Source organism: Chanodichthys erythropterus, chromosome 22 (assembly GCF_024489055.1).
Source record: "Chanodichthys erythropterus isolate Z2021 chromosome 22, ASM2448905v1, whole genome shotgun sequence".
Taxonomy (NCBI): Eukaryota; Metazoa; Chordata; class Actinopteri; order Cypriniformes; family Xenocyprididae; genus Chanodichthys; species Chanodichthys erythropterus.
In genome coordinates this window covers 30104436-30119750 of record NC_090242.1, presented here as the reverse complement: position 1 = coordinate 30119750, position 15315 = coordinate 30104436, and the positions used below count along the sequence as shown (strand labels likewise).

General features: G+C 37.6%; 1 long non-coding RNA gene across 1 annotated transcript; it reads right to left on the bottom strand.

Annotated features, from left to right (window-relative positions):
* Positions 1 to 124: 124 nt before the first annotated feature.
* Positions 125 to 8622, bottom strand: LOC137012787 (uncharacterized). Its single transcript, XR_010893608.1, has 3 exons — positions 8515 to 8622; positions 7313 to 7593; positions 125 to 5332 (listed from the first exon to the last, which is right to left on the bottom strand). It is a non-coding gene; the product is annotated as an uncharacterized lncRNA (long non-coding RNA).
* Positions 8623 to 15315: the final 6693 nt, after the last annotated feature.

Below are 15315 nucleotides of genomic sequence, written 5' to 3'. Positions count from 1 at the left end.
TATATATATATATATATATATATATATATACAGCTATGGAAAAAATTAAGAGACCACTTAACATTGATTTCTGAACTTGGAGTGGTCTCTTAATTTTTTCCATAGCTGTATGTACTATATGTTCTAATGTACTTTAAGAATAATTTGTAACTTTTTTATTTGTTTCTTAATTTTGGTGTGGGGAGTATTTCAAATAACTTAACATACTATGCAAATACTATTGCATTATTGTGCATAAACATTATTTGTTTACACATAACACAATCTCTGTGTTACAAATCAGTATAGATGAAAGTTATGCATATATGTCATTTAACAGCCCATAAATATTTTCAAGTTAAGGAACAACACATGGGTGTCACAATTTGTGTATCACACAATTCTTTTGACCCTCTTGACATGAAAATGTTTGTTTAGACTCTTGAAATGTCTCTGTTACAAGGAAACATTCTGTTTTTATTTCCATAACAGGAAACACAGGAAACTCCTCGTGAACTCTTTCACAACAGGATGAAAAAAGGAAACAGTCTGGATAGCTTAGTTAAAGCCAAAAACAGACAGCTTATCTAAATTACTTGTTTTTAAAGAAAAATGGTCAACCAGCTTCACTAGAAAGACCATGCTGGCAGCAACGATGTGACTATGCTGGGATTTTAATTATTTTTGGGGAAATCAACCTGTGAATGGCTTACTAATATTATATTAACATGGGAAAGAAAACTAAATAATGATAATTATAATAATAATAAAAAAAACACTTAACCATTAAGGAAGGGATTGTATATTCAGTATTTGGCATAAGCCCAATCTTATGCAAGTCGCAGAGATAAAAGAGTAGGCATAAGATTACTAGGAAAAAATGTGAACTTTCCCTCTCCTGCTGAGCAAACAATGGACTTCAGCAGTGCATTTTCCCTCTTCTCTTTAATCTGTCTGCAGTTCCCCTTTGCTGTATTGTTTTCTGGGTAAAAGGGAGCTGCCATTGCTGCTAATACTAATTTAAGTTTTCCGTTTAAAGCATACAGTAATTCCAGTATAAAAAAAATGACACTGAAACTTACCATGTTAAAAAACAAGAAATTCACTGGGTCAGTGTATTTGTAAAGCACTATGTGCAGCACTTGCATCAAGGGATTTTTGACCAAATTACTGTTTTCAAAGTGGTTTCTAAACAATCCCCCATTGGTTAAAGAAATATAGTCCTGCCACATAAATCACACCATTGGTTGAGCCAATTTTGCTTAATTCAGATTCAAGTTTAGTAATTAAGGTCAGGTTGGTCACCAACGTAACAAAACTAGAGACAAATCTAGTGACTTTTTTAGCTGACAAGTAGTCAGTTACAATGTCATGCTGTTTCCATTGTCTGACAGAAAATATGTAAATGAGAACAGCTATATTGGACATTTGGCTTTATAGGCCTATTACATTAAAATACAGTATGTGAGCATGGATTTGGCTTTAAATACTTTCCATAAAACCGTTGGCAACACTTTTGGTCAGGATGTTCAAATTCAGTTCAGGATGTGAAAATCAAGGAGGTCTATTATTTAGTTAAAACATTTTGCACCCATATGGTGTAGTTACGACACCTACCAAACTGGGACATAACAACCAGCAGGGTTGCCAGGAAAGAGTCTATTTTCATGAAGGAGCTCACAGGAGCTAAAGGGCCTTTACCAGTGCCCCTTCCTCACAAAATTCATCATCCAGCACAGTTTTATGATTGGCAAAATATAAATGGAGTAAATATTTCAAATCAAGCATTTCAGTCAAATATTATACAATTAATTATGTCAAACCTTTAACCCAAAGGACAAAAGTCAACCCATGCCAACAATTTAAATTCAATTCAATTCAACAGTTGAAATAAAAACAATTCTTGTTTTAATAGGATATTGCAGTATTTTTTATAAATGATTTATCAGTACACATCTTTTTTTTTTTTTTTTTTAAATCACATTCCCTCATAATCTTTAATCAAAAAAATCCCTTCCTCTTGCAGCAACATCCCTTCACTTATCTGATGATGTGTTTACTGGCATGTGGACAGGAAAATCTGTCACTCACATAAGACTAGATCAATAGCAAACCACAATCATTTAATCAATTCCTGGTGGAAAAAATCAAGTCCCTTCCTACATTTTTTCTTGTTTCACTCATATATGTCACAACAGGGAAGAAAGAATTATTGCAAATTCTGTTTCATGCTGACTTTAAGAGTAATTCCATGAGGAAAACTGAGAACTTGGCAACCCCAACTAACCAGCCGAACACTGATCCCTCAAACAAACAAAGAAATATTGTGAAAGAGCCATAGATTCACAGTGTTACACATTTTAAATGATTCAGCATACAAATTGCTTCCTTATGGTTGCCTCTGAATTATATTAAGCTTGAATATATTATATGGTAAAAATTACACACATAAAGTCATTAGATTACATTTAATAAAAACACACTACTTGTTTGTAATATATTTATGTATACTATGTGTGTGTAGGAAGGCTTTGTGTTGGACCATCTAACACATTGTCTTTGTGTTTCACCTGACATGAATTTCAAAGATGAATGTCAGATAATTTTAGGCAAACAGATAAAACATGCATTCCATTCTAATCGAGCAAAGATCTCAAAATTTCATGTCTACATGTTGTCTTACTGTAGTTTTCTGGCTTCACTCATACAGGTATCTGCAGTGATAGCTATAAATGGGTGCTTCATATGAGCATGCAGCAGACTCAGATGTTTAACAAAAGAAATTAAGATAAATAGCCCATGCTTGGAATGATCACAGGAAGTCATTATGTACCATCCTCCAGTCTTTCCAAGTGTTTGCTCAGCTAACAAAATATGTTCTTAAAATGTTTTTCTAACATTCCCATTAAGATATGAAAAGTTTTTTTTTCTGATTTATGTTTTTTCTGTTTTCAAAACATCCAGTTTTTTAAATGTATTTAAGAAAGTTTTTTTCTTGGTTTATGTGAACGTTAGAGGAACATTCCATTCTATCATTTTGAAAATGTTATTAAAACATTATTTCTGAATGTTTTCTGGACTTTCAAAATGTCCAATTTTTCAAAAGGTTTTAAGAAAGTTTTTTCTTGTTTATGCAAAAATCCTATTATTATTATAATTATCATTATTTATTTTTCTTTCCCATGTTAATATAATATTAGTAAGCCATTCACAGGTTGATTTCCCCAAAAATAATTAAAATCCCAGCATAGTCACATCGTTGCTGCCTACAAAATCCTACACACCTCTTATTCTCTCTAGAGTCGCAAGGTTGCTGGAACCACATAGATAAAATGTAAGCCAAGAGTTGTGAGAACAGAGCGAGGCCAGTGGCGAGTGCTAATGAGTGTCATGCGCGGCACACCAGGCTTGACTTCCACAGAGAAGCTATGTTGTCATGTATTTTCGTGTTTATATGTGGCAATCGTCCATGAGGGGATGCCTCTTTACTTTAGTTTTCTTGTTTATTTTATGAATAAACATTACATGAATGTTTGCCGGTTCCCACCTCCTTCTTCCCTGAACACATATCTCATTACATTGGTGCCAAAACCTGGGAGTAAGGAGGGACACGCTGTCAGAGAGCCCCACTGGTGTGGGGTATCGCAGTCAGGCAGCACAAAGGACCGGTGACCGCCAGTTGCTGCCCAAGGTGGTGGTTCTGGAGAGATTTAGCAACAGGTGAGACAGAAAGCTCACTGCTGCCGTGAGAGGACGAAGGAGTTGCCACTGTTCCCTTGGAGGCCAGACTTGCCGCTTTCCACCATGATGGGGAGGAGCAGGCAGAGCGAGGAAATGGGGAGCTCGCTCCCGGGTGGCCATGGATAGGAGGAGTCATCGTCTTACGCCAGGAGGTGAAGGAGTACATTATAAGAACTAGGCTCGGGCAAGCCACATTAACGGTGCTTGTCCACTGAGCGAGTGTTTTTAATGGACCTTTATCACAGCGGAATTGAATACTGGAAGTGATTGTTGAAGTAGTGATCAGTTCTTCAGGTTGTGTGGTTTTAAGGCTTCTTAAAATGAGCTTCCACAGGTTGATTTCAAATTCTGGACATTTTCAGAGACAGGAGAAGAGACGTTTTGATGATTATGGTCTTCAGAATTTTCCAAACTCAACGGAACTTGAACATTTAATGCATTATAAGCTGATCTGAGAATGCAGGTGCTGGTAAACACATGAAAACATGTAGTAGATAGAAACAAATGAAAACAAAACAAAAACAGGCAGATCGTGACATAACACCCAGCGACATTGTTGGGCACAGAGACCGAGGTGGAGTCCCGGTGATGAGCGGCTGAGGTGGAGCATGTAGACTGGTGGACTGAGCCGATGCAGGTGTGAGTGAGTACCTCGAAGAAGCCTGAGGGATGGAGGAGCACAACAGAGCCGTAGGGTTGGAGGGGCTGAAGCATAGCAGACAGTCCAGAAGTCCGTGCCAATGGTGTGGCAAGGAGCCAGGGTAGAGCCAGTTGGTCAAAGATCCAACGTGGAGCTGAGGGCTCGGAGGGACAAGGCGGAGCCAGGCAATTCCCATGCCACGGTGGAGCTGGTGACTCGAAGTTCCATGGTGGATCCAAGTTGTAAGGCAGAGCCACTGGATGAGTTCGAAGGAATGGCTGGCTCCAGTGGAATAAAAATGAGAGGAAGATTGGGTGCAGAGACAGACTTGGAAAGGGACAGGGATAGTAGATAGCGATAAAAATGATGATTCACTGATTGGCTGATTCACTGATTGAATTTCAAATGGCAGCAGAGGTTCATTGGTGGGAAACAGGGTGGAAAACATTACCTCTGCACTCCAGTCTATAAACCAATCATTCTCCTCCAGGTCCACCAACACTCCCCCTGGCACTGATGTGATGGCCAGCTCACACACCTGGTCAACCGGGACCTCAGGCTTCTCTTCCGGAACGGACGAGGCTGCTGGCTCAGGCTACGTAGCGAGCATTGGCTGGGTCTCTCAGTCTGCGGTGGGCTCTGGCTCCATCTCGGCAGTGGGTGTGGGCACTGGGTCTGGCTCTGGGCTGGTGATAGATGGTAAATGGGGCTGGACACTGGCGGTGGGATCCTCTTCTACCTCACCCACTACAAAAGAAGATCCTTCCACCCATAAGGCGAAGTTGATATACTCAGCCAGCGTCCAGTAGGAGTTTTCTCTCTGCATCACCATCTGGCTCCTGTCATCAAGTCCGACCCAGAATCCCTCCTTGAGCATGATGTCGCTGCAGGTGGCATGCTGGCAGATGCTCAAAAACTCCTTCTCATTCACCTCCATGTCTCTTCCATCTTGAAAAATAAAAATTGTAGCCCCTGAGGTCAGAAGAGAATTTATCAGATGAAGATGAAGAAGATGGTTCAAACAGGTTTCCAAAAACAAAAGGTTTTTGGTAACACTTTACAATAAGGTTCATTAGTTAAACATTAGTTAATGTATTAACAAACCATGAGCAATACATTTGTTACTGTACTAATCTTCATCAATGTTAGTTAATGAAAATACAGTTGTTCATTGTTTGTTCATGTTAGTTCACAGTGCATTAATTAATGTTAACAAGATTTAATAATGTATTAGTAAATGCTGAAATTATTATGTTTATAAGCAACTGAAAAACAGCACAAATGTCGGGGCATGTCTAAACTACTCCAGGACCCCAAATCGGCCTCAGACCCCAGAAGTTTAACATTAAAAAAAAAAATTAATAAATGCTGTAGAAATGCAGTTCATTATTAGTTCATGTTAACTAATGTTAACTAATGAACCTTATAGTAAAGTTTTACCAGGTTATTTAATAAAACAAACTCAGCTAATCCAAATGCAAAGAGGCAACGTAATAGTGTGTCTATACACAAACAATACCAGACAACAACTGAATGAAAAGGAGGAACTTAAATACACAAGGTGATTGAACTCAAATGATGAACAGTTAATGAAAGTTTAGTTTGAAGTCACCATGATGGTGAAAAGCATTTCCTTTAGCTGGGCTCTTGACTCTCATGGTGACTTCAAACTAAACTTTCATTCAAACATTAACATCTAAACATCTGTTCATTCTCAGAACTTTTGTTGATGTATGATAGAAATCAGATCAGACTGGTTAATAATAAGTGTAATAATGTTTAATGGCTGGAAGTCAGTTGTAGTTGTTGTGTCTCTCTTTTTCTCTTGTTGTTTCTTCAGTGATTCTGCTTATTATCATCAGGTGTCTCCACTAATTGCCAATCATCACTCAATCATCAATCAATTATCTCATTAACTTTAACACTGCTTCAGTCTTACTTTTTAACACCCGGTAAGACTCATATGTACACTTTGGGTGTTAATTTAACACTGGGGATTTTGCTTTATAAAAATGATCATTCTAGAAGAAATTCAGATGGCACTTAGAGGCTTTTGCATCTGAACTCTTCACATACAGATTATTTAGAAACAAACACGATTTATTATGTGAATGCCTAATTATTATTTCAGGCCATGTTTTTTTATTTTATTTTTTTACATTTTCCTGTTTTTCTTTAACTGGTTTATTTAAAGTAGCTTAATCAAGTTATTTCTTTATGCATATGTATTTTTCCATGTATCTGTTTATTTATTTGGAAATGCAATTTGTGGGAAATTATAGTTCAGAAAATAATGTCATGGTAGCATATATTAGGCCTACACTGTTAAAAAAAAACTGTCAAATTTACGGTAAAATACCGGCAGCTGTGGTTGCCAGGAATATACCGTGAAAAAAATGTGGAATCTGTAAAAGACAATACAGTATACTGGTTTTGTAACCCTAAATTTTACAGTAGACAACATATTTTTTTTTTTTACCAAAATCATGGTAGAAAAAAAACAAATATATTTGTCAATTATACAGTAATTTTATGTAAAAAATGCAACTTTCCATAGCTTTTTACGGATATTTGCAGTAAAAAAAAGACCCTATTATGGTAAATAACTGTAAAAATAACAGAAATATGTTAAACCTTATTAAAAGCTTTGGCAGTAAAAACACAAATTACTGCATTTTATTTTGACCAGATACATTTTACGGTAAATTCCTGGCAACCACAGCTGCCGGTATTTTACCGCTAAAAATACAGTACAATATAAGGAACATAAATAGTTTACCGTACATTTTACAGTTTCAAAAGTTTGATCAGTGCTTGAGCAAAATGCACAGAAATGAACAAAACGTGCTGTCAAAAACAGATCTTATGATAAATGATTTCTTAGGTGTAAAGTATGCAGTTCTTAAAGGATTAGTTCACTTTTAAAAAAACTTTTGCTGATAATTTACTCACCCCCATGTCATCCAAGATGTCCATGTCTTTCTTTCTTCAGTCGAAAAGAAAATATATAGTTTTAAAATAGTTTTATAAGCACAAATGCTCGCCTTGCTCTGTTCTGTGATGCACGTTTGTGACGTCACGCAATACGCAAATGATTAATGAAATGATTTGACAAAAACCAACCAGTATAAATTGGTATAATCCACTAGAGTGAAAGAATCGTCATCTCCAATGAACATGCCACAGCTTTCACAGAGAAAGCACTCAGGATGGTATTTATGCTTCCCAGCCACCTGCAGAGATGGAAGGAAGAGGCAAAATCAGTCTATTATGTTCTAGTACTTTTGAATTCAGCTGAAACTGTGAGGGAGGTGTTACAGGGTGGATGGGACAGGGCGGATTACATCATTCTACAGAAGTGAAGCAGCACAATGTGTTGATATGAGCCACACTCTGCTTCATTAAGAAATGCAACTTTTCTAGGCTACTTGAACCTCTTCTGCTTATAAAGAATAATTATGACAACACAGCTGAAACTTAAAAGGAAAAAAAAAACATTTATTGAAATAAGTGATTTATAAAGAACAATAATAACAACACAACTTTGATTTGAAGATAAACAGAAGTAAGCTGTTTATGAGGTACAGCTATCATAAAGAGATACCTTGGAGGAAGAAACATGTTCAATGACATGTTTGTGTGTAAACAAGTGAAAAGAAGTTAGCTGTTTATGAAGTACAGCTGTTATGATAACTTGTAGATATATAGATAACTTGTGAATGGGTAAACAGTGAAACAAAATGTTTGATAGCTGTTTATGTGAACAAAAAAGATGGATATCTGTTCATATAAACAAAAAGGTTGATAACTGTTCATGTAAACAGAAAGGTTGATAACTGTTCATGTAAACAGAAAGGTTGATATCTGTTCATGTAAACAGAAAGGTTGATATCTTCATATAAACAGAAAGACTGATATCTATTCATGTAAATTAAAAGATGTGATCACATCAAAAGAATGTAGAAAGAAAAAGAGCCCAATAGCATATATATTAACCACTGAAGAATGACAGACAACTGGTATTGTAATGCCTTTATTAAAGCATGTATTAATCACTTATAAAAGAATACAAAACAACTGGAAATGCATTTGTTAGCAACATGTTAGTAGATTAGAAAGGAAATAACATGTATTAGAAAGAAAGGCAGTTTTACCGTTGAAGGATGTCTTGATCAGAAGAGCAGGACGCAGAAGAGGAGAAGAGTCCAGAACAAAGAGGAGAGGCCTCTATATATAGGCATATGAGGGGAATTCCCAAGAAGTTGACATCAACTGGTCAGATAGTCTATAAAAGGCTGAACCATGAAGAGAGCAGGGGGGGGCTGCTTCACTGTACCTCCGACACCAGAACCAGCTGATGATGCCTCCATCGCTGATATTGCCTTGACTGAAGAACTTTTCAATACTTATACTTTATTTAATTACTTGTATAGAATGTTAGTAGAATATATGTAATGCTAGTAGTATTAATGCAATAAATAAATTAACTTATAACTTTATAACTAAACTCGGCCTCATGTGGCATTAATTTAAGTCGTTGAGCCTTAACAGACCACGTAGAAGTCTTCTGTCTGATTGTAAGTATTTTTAAAATGCTTTTAATTTAGGTCAGATTTGACTTTCTTACCTAACCTGAGAATAATAAAAATAAGGTAAAGGTGCTTAGAGACGCATCACAAAACAGTACCATTAGAAAGTACAGCAGTGTTTCTTATTAGTTCCCATGTACATACATGTCAGGTAAGTACCTTGTGTTACCACTCTTTTACCTGTATGTACAATATAATTACTATATATGTACCAGGAAAGTACACGTACTGTAAAATAAAGTGCTACCATCCAAACTAGTAATGCCAGATTCGAGAATTAATCATTCTTGGTCAAACGGCTTTTAAAAACATGATTCAGTTTTGGGGACCGTGACAGAAGTTTGATGCTGTCGTGTGAGAAGAAGCATTTTTCCTCCTGAGTGACTCATACTCTTAAAGGGGTCATGAACTGTGTTGGTTTATTGTTTTATAATGTTTCCTAGGGTGCACTTATGATGTTAGTATGCTTTTTACATCCAAAATTGTCATAATTTATAAATAAAAGGCATTTTTTTCTACTCTGATTTTAGCCCTCTGATTTGAACGCTCTGTTTTCAGGGGCGTGTCTGCTGTGAGACTTCAGTGTAAATGCCCACTGCTGTGACTGTCTGACATCTTTACATATGAAATAGCCAAGTATTATTCTCTCTTTTAGCGCGTTTTTACTATTACAGTTCTCAAGGTTAACTAATCGGGAAAAGGGTTGCATTACATTTAGCTCTAGATGGCATTATATTGAGATCATGGCGTGAAAGTTTGCAGAGATGAACACTGTAGCCGATCACAGACATGTTGTTGAGCACATGGAATCCATGATCTCGTCATTGCAACTCAATTTCTGTACACTAACAAATTATTTCATCTTCACTAACAGTGCAAACACGATATATCTAAAAGATTTGCTGAATAAAACTGGAGTTTTGTGCGTCAGTCACTGATAAACTTGCGCTGTTTGATTGACAGCTTCAGCAATGCGCTGCTCCAACGATTCCAAAGGGAGCTTTATTTGATCGCTTTCTTTATATAATTAAATCACCGTTAAATAACAGATTTTCATCCTACTAAGAGAAACAACACAAGTTTACGTTTAGTCACTGGTTTGATTTACTGACAGACAAAGAACATGACTGTACATGAATCATTACATATCAGATCAGGCATTAGAATTAACACAGTTACTTACATGTTGTTGCATTACTGTCGAGTCCAGGCACTGCACAATATTTTGTAATCCTCAGCGGCATGTTTATTGCTTGGTAGCTCGAACCGATTTAGCACCACATAGGCCTATACTTAGGCTACCTATTCTAATGCATGCCATGCGTGAATCGGAGGACAGGGCTAAACAGGCAGGGATGAAGTAGGCGTTGATCTTCTTCTGCTTCTTGCTGCCATTTGACATCATAGATCCCCACTTTGTAAATCCTGTCGTTTGCTGGGTCTGGTGTCAATTAAAGCTTTTATTGGACTAACAAGGAAGCTCTAAAACTTACAGGATATTCTTAAAGTATGATGACCTCTTATATGTCAAAAGCTCAAGGAAAATTTGATTTCTCAGTTCAACGCTTTAATCTCCTCACCTAAATGATTAGATTTCGATGGCTTCCATACTGCAGAAACCACCACAGGTATATCAGTGCTGTCAAAATTATTCATTTGTTTGTTTGTTTGTTGATCACAAAGTACAAAGTAGATAAGGAAAACTAGGATGCCGGGTGTATTCAAAGCACTGCCATTACTGTTTACAATGCGTGGAATGGTGCTCTGTGCTTTTTTTTTTTAGACGGCCACGTTCACTGTCCCACATGGCTGGTAGCTTCTGGGTGGATTGCTGGTCCTTCTCATGGGGGACCTAGCCTCTTAGTCAGCGCTCCAGCAGAGGATCAGATGTCGACTGCTACATTGGAGAGAGGATTGTTGGGCTCTGGACATGAAGATGAAGCTGAGCGTCCCACGGTTATGATGTGCTCATGCTGGATCAGATTCAGACTTGACAACCATGCTTTCCCGGGCCCCTGGGGGCGTCACGCGATGCGTACTTGTCTTGCCCTGCCCCCTGTCTTAGCCCGGACGTGCATGGAAACCTACAGGCTGAAGGAGGGAATGGAGACGTACGTCCCATCGCCACAGTTTCTTTACCCTTGCTGTAGTGCAGACACCAGTTGTCTTCTCAGCGACAAACAGAGTGCGATTGCATCTGCTTCCTATTTATATACACCTGACAGAGGTGGTGCGCATTATGCAAATATCGCACACCAATTCCATTGGCTTGTCTTAGTTCACTCGAAACTGATAGGGCTCTCTGGCGACATCCCAATTCGTCGGTCACTACTGACGTACATCTCCATTCCCTCCTTCAGGGAACGAGGGTTACATACGTAACCAAGACGTTTTTCCATGCCTCGACCATCATAAGAAGTCAGAGACTGTTTACATCATGCCTGCCAAGCCAGAGCCTGTTCACGTCATGCCTGCCAAACCAAAGCCTGTTCACATCATGCATGCCAAGCTACAGCCTGTTCCAATCATGCCTGCCAAGCCTGAACCTATTCACGTCATGCCTGCCAGGTCAGTGGCTGTTCGTGTCATGCCTGCCAAGTCAGACTGTTTATGTCATGCTTGCCCAGTCAAGGTTCACAGCACATTGGCCCAGCCAGAGACTGTTCACGTCATTTCTGCCAAGTCAGACTGTTTATGTCATGCTTGCCCAGTCAAGGTTCACAGCACATTGGCCCAGCCAGAGACTCTTCTTGCCATGCCTGTTAAGCCTGTCTCTTTGGCTGCATTTATACTGCAAGTCTGAATGCACAGAGCTGATCTTTTGACCATATCTGTACATATCCTGATTTTTTTTTTTTTTTTTTTTTTTTTGGGACGACGTGGTTACATTTCTTTTAAAAGTGACCTGTATCCTATGTCTCTTTTTTAACACTACACTTGGCGAAATCGCATATATGACATGACACGTCAATTTCAATGATACATTGAGTTTAATTTATTGACATGGAACTCATATAGAAACCCTTTTAATGCAATAGTTACAACTCCCTACATCAAAATAATACAAATTCTTCATGACAGTTTATGTACGCAGCTCGGAAGCGTGCAAGTTTAATAATACTCTGGTAGATATTTGTTAAACATGTCACAGCTTCTGGGTTCAAATCCGCTGTCCTATACTAGTTTTTTTTACTCATTAAAACCAAATGTATTCATCAGTATATGTATATCAAAGGAAGGTACAAGTTTGTGTGCTTTTTATTTTGTAGATTCAATGGAACAAATGGGTAGAGTCTCCACAACGGGGCTGAAGCACGTGTCTGTGCACGAGCCAACATCACTGACAACAGCAGCAAGTAGCAGGATTTCAAGAGCAACACTTTTAAACGCCATATCGCCTTTTATTTAACACAAATTAAATGAATACTCTGCCAGTCAACTAGAGATGTTCCGTTTGTTATAGGTATGTCTGTAAATGTTAAAAAAACCTCCCTTTTCAATGAAGCAGGAGTCGCATTTACAGGGGAATAGCCGATCTGTCCGCTTACACGGCAGGTGCAAACGCACGTATCCGATTCATATCTGATTTATTTCCACATATGAATGGCCGCATTTACACTGCAAGTCTTAATGCATAGATCCGATCTTAAGTTAAAAGCTCTCAGTGTCATGGATGTTTTGCAGCGCAAAGTCTGACTGAACAAAAATAGACTGGAAAATAAAGGTAATTTGCATTTGTTATTTTATCTACAGTCGTTAAGATTACATTTATTTGAATGAATGATAACGTTGTGAGCGAGCGAGAGTAGCCTACCCAGTGAAGCTTTTGGTTTATTAAAATAAAAAAAAAAAACATGGCAGTCTCTTTTAAATTAACCGGGCAGAGGTTGAAATTCATAATGCCTACCAAGCCAGAGACTTGGTAGGCATGACTGCTATGCCTGTCTTTAGACAAGATGCTTGTTACGCCTGTGTCTTCGTAAAAGATGGCCGCTATGCCTGCTTCAGACAAACTGGCTACCAGAGCCTCTTCACATCATGGCTGCCACCACTGCTTCAAGGCCCAGGTCCACCACTGCTTCAAGGTCCATTTCCACAACTGCACCACAGCCCAGGTCTGCCATTGCTCCATGGCCCTGGTCCACCCATGCTCCACGGCCCAGGTCCGCCAATGCTCCATGCCCCAAGTCCACCTATGCCCACAGCCCAGGTTCACCCATGATCCACAGACCTGGTTCATCTCTGCTCCATGACCCAGGCCCGCCATTGCCATGCCGTGGTCCAGGTCCAGGTCCTGTCCCCTTGCACAGGCTTGGCCCTCCATATCCGTCCCCTCAAGACCACCTCCACTCTACCACCCGCCTAGACTCTTTAGTCATGTCTATTTTTTTTGTTTTGTTGGGCGTCGGGAGCTGCCTATAGAGGGGGGTATCTGTAATGTATAGTTTTGTTTCATGTTTATGTTTAATGTCTTTTATTTTGTAGTTTGATTCATGTTGCTTGTTTGTTCTCCTCTTGTGCTGTTTTAGTCTATGTGTCATGTTCTGATTTGTTCATTGTCTTGTCATGTGGTTATGAGTTCTGGTTGTTCATTGGTTGTCTTAGTCATGTGTTTCCTAAGTTCATATATTTAAAGCCTCTTGTTTTCCATCTTACTTTGTTGTGTACACCTACAAAATTTCAATTAAGTGCCCTTCGAGCTACATTTCACATACAGGTATGAAATTCAGTAGACACAAAAATCTGAAAACCCAACAGGAAGTGAAATATTTTGAATTTTCTCTGCAAAATGTTTGCAGTTTTTGCCATTTCCAGATGTTGTACTCCTCCTAGAGCTTTAATTAGATCAACATCATATTTGGTCAGTCTAATCTAAAGGCCTTTGTGACATTAAATTGCGAATATCTTGAGTTTTTGGGTGTGTTCATGGCAGCCTGACAAAATTCAATGTTTTGCCATGAAACTGGAAGTTGTTGTAACTTGGGCATACAATGTTCGATCTGTTCCAAACTTCACCTGTTTTATAAGAGTCCTGGCCTGAAGACATATACATGCCAATATTCAGTTAAAGTCATAGCGCCACCTGCGGGCAAAAGGAAATGACAGAACCAGGACAACCAGTATTTAACCAGAACAACATCATATTTGGTTTGTCTAATCTTAAGGCCTTAGCAATGTTACACTGCAAAGATCTTGAGTTTTCACAGAAGGGTGTGTGTGTGGCGGCCTGACAAATTTTGATGTTTTGACATGAAAAAGGAAGCTGTTGTAACTCAGGCATACAATGTCCTACCTGCCCCAAACTTCACATGTGTGTCCTGGCCTGAAGACATCTACATGCCAATATTCAGTTAGTCAGAGCGCCACCTGTTGTCAACAGGAAATGGCATGCTTTTTTTTTTTTTTTTTTTTTTTTTTAATGTTGATTTAAGTAGCAAATGAGAATCAATAAAATATTTTTTGTATTTTCAGACAAAGGTCTGCTTAATGATTTTCAGTTTTGTTCAAGGTAATTCAAGCAACAGTTTTTCAATAATGGAAGAATATGTAAAAGTATGGTATTTGGGGTAAAAAGCACACCTGCTGTCGGGGCAAAAGGCACTATAATTAAAATGTTAACAAATGTAAAAGTCAGCCAGCTATGTATTATAATGACATGGTTAGATTCAGATGGTAAATATCATATATCAAATTATGTATCCACCTTAGAGATAATACCCATATTTATAATAAAAACAATTATATTTAAAAATATTATATTAATTATATTATAATAAAATATAATTTATTGTTACTTCTGTAAATCTACATTAAATATGAAAAATATAAAAATGAGATCTCCTTCAATGCTTTCAGAATCTTTACGTTTTAAAATAATCTTGTTTCTGTATTATTAAATTTTTTATATTTAATTTATATTTATTTTAATTTTTAATTAACATTTTAATGACAGCATATTTGTCGAATAAAAACAAATTTTATTTATAAAAATAAACAGAAAATAGTACAAACTTGGCTAAAGTAAACATTATTAAAAAAAAAATATTTTAGCTGAAGTATTTGTATCAATACTGTGTAACTTTTACCCCTTGTGTGATGTAAAAGGCCCCCTCACCACCTCCATTTATACGATTTTAAACAAATTTAACCACCTGATTTATTTTCACACAAAATCTGTTGCTCCATCAATGTTCAATACAAACACACTCTTTTAGAGTAGTGAAAATCACATTTTTCTTAAGGTGTGCCTTTAGCCCCGTTGTACGCAATATATATCATACAGAGAAACAGTATTTTAGTTCAGTCAGAACACATTACGCAAGCCATTTATGAGATTTTAAATGTGTATTTTCATTTTAGCCTTAT